Raw genomic sequence first — 4148 nt, 5'->3', positions numbered from 1 at the left:
TCCAAAGTTAGAGTCAGATTTGTGTCCGAATTTTTTCTGAAATTGTATTGTGTTCTTCTTTATAGATTTCGGTTCTTTAGTTTGTAAAACTTATTTTTTCAGTTGGATTCAAGTTCTTTCATGTTTATTGAAGTGTTCTTATATATAATCATGGTTGGCTAAACTCTTTCTTGGATCCAAATCAAGGATAATGGTGATTGAGGTGAGTTCTTTAGGATATGAATGAATCTTAATGTTTATCTTCTTATTTTCTTCATGAATGATTTATTATTGTAAAGAAATTTTAGAAATCATTTAGGTAATGTTATAATCTTGAATTTTTATGCACAAACTTTAGTTTTGGTATAGAGATTGCTTGATTCAATGTCTTACTTAATATGAAAGTACTTGTTCATTCTTAAGCAATAATCAATCTTCATCTTTCTAATCTTCATTGTAATATCTTCCGATCTAATATCACCATCGTTGATATTAGGTTGAGTTATCTTATATATGTTGAAGAAATCACCAATACATCACCATTAAAATTGATTTGGACCAAGACTTACTTTTTCTTGTCATTTAAAATCTATTTACACTTTTTCATCTTTGAAAACAAATCTATCAATTATTTTCAACCAAGTTATTGTTAGTTTAATTTCTCTTGAGTTTTTTTTTTTGTTACTTAGCTTAATTTCCAGATCTAGCTCTCTGTGGATATGACCTCGATCTTACCGAGTTAATTGCTACATCGCACACTCGTGCACTTGCGAGTTAAAACAAGCCGATCATAAAAAGCGGTCAAGCAGAATTCAAGAAGATGTTCGCTGGCTAATTAAAGTAAAGGTCTGATTATCAGGTGAGTTCTCCAATTCTTTCATTTCATACATGCCTAGAATAGGTAAAAGCACTTTTGCAAAGAAACATCATGCAAAACAACTAAAAATCTATCACAGATGTGTCAGATGGACTTGTAATGCAAAATATTATTTTTTAGGAATGGTATATGTAAATCGTGAAGATAAAATAGAGTTCATTAAGGATGGCCTAAGTAAGGAGTCTTTAAATAATCTTCTATTGACTCTTGAGACGCACCCTAGTGGAGATGTGTATCGTGGAATTCATGATTTATGGTCACAATTTCATAAAGAACATGCTTGACATATTCTTAAGAATTCGACTGAAAAAGACTCTGTTTGCTAGTTTTTAAGAAAACTAGATCGGAAGCTTATCCCCAACCTATAAAGGGCATTTAAGTCGTTCTTGGATGTAAAACCAAGGGAAGATAAGAGTCACAATCACAACTACCTGTACATACACATGTTAACAACTTATACATATACATGTTTTCAAAAAAAATAAAAATAATAAAAAAGAGAGAGACTCTAGTTAGCCTATGTATAGGTGGTATGATTGCATTTTCAATTTCTCATCTATAAAATCTTCTCTTCCTTCCTTTAATTTCTACTCAACCCACACATTCCACAAATATCAAAGTATGTAGAAATGACAAGTTCCTTAACTAATCAAATATGAAATATTTGCGTTTTTTGTGAATCCAATCCTAGGAAAGAAAAGAAGTTTTTAGAATTAGCAAATCATCTTGGTCAGGTATTAGCTACGAGAAATATTCATTTAGTGTATGGAGGAGACAACCTTCAGTTAATGAGGGGTGTGTCCATAGCTATATTTATAAGAGGTAATCAAGTTTTGAGGGTTATCCCCAAAGCTTTAACAAATAGGGACATCATTGAAAAAATAATTAGAGAGGAACTACAAGTCTCCAGAGTGTCTGATCGAATGAATGCAATATTTAAACCAAGGTTGTCAATTCTATTCTGTTTCGCCCGAAATGGCTGAAACATTCCATACCAATTCAAAAAACAGAACAAAACGGAACAACTTTTATCTCATTTTAAATCTCGGCTTGTTCTGGATTTTTCAGCTAAATTCCACCTGGAACGTTCCGGTTTCATTCCACATGTTCCGTTCCACTCTTAAAAAGTCAAGTTCAATTTGATTAATTAAACCACCCAAGTATAAAAAGCTCATTTTCATTACTATTTTCAATAACAATAATATTAATAATAATATTAAAAATTATTATTACTATTTTCATTAACAATGATATTAATTTTTTAAAATTAGATTTATCACTAATATATATGGTTTATATTCATGTTGTTTTTTTCATGTTTATACTTTATAGGAATTTGAGCAAAACATGTTTATACTTTATAGGAATTTGAGCAAAACATGTTTATACTTTATAGGAATTTGAGCAAAACATGTTTATACTTTATAGGAATTTGAGCAAAACAAGGGATGCTTTAGATTTCATTAACCTTGATAATATTGACCTAACTTTATATTTAAAATATTTATGTTAAAACATTTTACTTTCATAATATTTTGATATTTTGTTGAAGTTGAATTATTTTAAGGTAAAGATCTATTTAATCTTGACTATTTAGAAATATTTTAAATTTTGAAATTATATTTGTTTGGTATTGTATTTGTATTGCATAATTTATAATTAATTTATCTTGAATTTGAATTATGTTTGTTGAATATATATATATATATATATATATATATATATATGAACAGTACATCCCCGAAACGGCACACTGAAACGCTTCAAAACTGAAATATTCCATTCCAATTGAAAAAACAAAACACCTACCGAAACGGAATTGACAACCTTGATTTAAACACCTTGATGCCTTCATTACCTTACCAGGTGGTCTAGATACATTGGAAGAGATCTTTCATATTTCCTCTTAGGCATAACTTCACATTCACCATAAACCCATAGGTCTGTTAAATGTTAATGATTTTTATGATAAGTTGTTGTCTTTTCTTGATCATGCTGTGGAATAGGAATTCCTAACATCTTTCGTATGACAAATCATAATCTCTGCTGCTATTACTGAACAATTGATTAACCAACTACAATAATATTTTGTTTTATTATTTTTTATATTTGTTTAAGTGTGTTTCAGGTTTCTTAGTAATCACTATTTTAGATGATGTCTTCTATACTCTATCTTTCTATCTTAAAACATTAAGGAGAATGTCTCACTTTGGTTAGAGGGAGAGGGTAGTAGTTGATATTAAAAAAAGTAAAAAATAACTATGTTTTTTATTTCATAAACCATTTGCAAAACTGTTGTTACTAAGATGACACAATAAGGAAGAATTTTATTGACTCTTGAGACGTATATTGGTAAATATGTTTTAATGGTTATTTGCAATATTCATAACAAGGTCTATCAAAATACTTCTTGAGGTATTTAGGTTTACAAACTCTCACATTGTTATCACTTAATTCTGCTTAAACGCTTATTTAACAACTATTCTTAGACCTTCATTTTCACACACACACTTTAACATATGATTGTGGGTTGCACATTGAATTATTGCATTATTTATCTTCTTTTATTAAAGGTAACAACTAAGGGAAAGGGATAGTATATAAATTGCCAAAAAAAAAACAAAAAAAATAATGATAATAAAAATATAGATAAATTTGGTTTTGTAGTCTCTTTAACCTAAGCAATTAGCCCAAAGGGGTGTACTAACATCTCATACCCTAAAGTCAACTAACTTGGGAGCTATTTGCCCAATGCTTGTTACATGAGTTGAGGAGAAAAAGCTTAAAGGAATCAAATATTGCACTATCTATGTAGAAGTATTTGTAACCCCAGTTACTAAGCTTGTAGAGGTGTCTCAACACCTAATGCTCTAAGACTAATAGTATAGAAGTCATTAGTTGAAAGCTCTTTACATAGGTTAAAGATGCATTATGTTTTGAAGTTATATGTATATTAATACAAAATAAAAAAAAGAGAAAAATATAATAATCCTAACCTAAGGAAGTTAACCTTAAACATTAGAAAAAACATTTTTTTTCTTCCAAGTAAAGCCCTATAACTATGTGTTGATATATTAAGCACAAAAGAAAGGTTTATTAATATCTTGTTTAAGATGTAGAGCATATATATAAGTTTAATGAGAGTTTGTTCATTTGGATAATGATTAGTACTTAAAAGTGCATTTTTTATCAAGGTTTTATGTCATCATTTTGCACTTGAAGTATCAATAACTCCTTAACTAAAGCATGTTTTATAATAATATATCTAATAATATAAGATACATTTAATTTG

At 28.7% G+C, this 4148-nt stretch overlaps 1 long non-coding RNA gene across 1 annotated transcript; it reads right to left on the bottom strand.

Moving 5' to 3' along the window:
- Positions 1 to 2120: 2120 nt before the first annotated feature.
- On the bottom strand, positions 2121 to 2351 carry LOC105119330 (uncharacterized). Its single transcript, XR_841119.1, has 2 exons — positions 2270 to 2351; positions 2121 to 2173 (listed from the first exon to the last, which is right to left on the bottom strand). It is a non-coding gene; the product is annotated as an uncharacterized LOC105119330 (long non-coding RNA).
- Positions 2352 to 4148: the final 1797 nt, after the last annotated feature.

Source organism: Populus euphratica, unplaced genomic scaffold (genome assembly GCF_000495115.2).
Source record: "Populus euphratica unplaced genomic scaffold, PopEup_1.0 scaffold2820.1, whole genome shotgun sequence".
NCBI lineage: Eukaryota > Viridiplantae > Streptophyta > Magnoliopsida > Malpighiales > Salicaceae > Populus > Populus euphratica.
The sequence above is the reverse complement of the archived record's forward strand: the minus strand, read 5'-3'. Positions and strand labels throughout refer to the sequence as shown.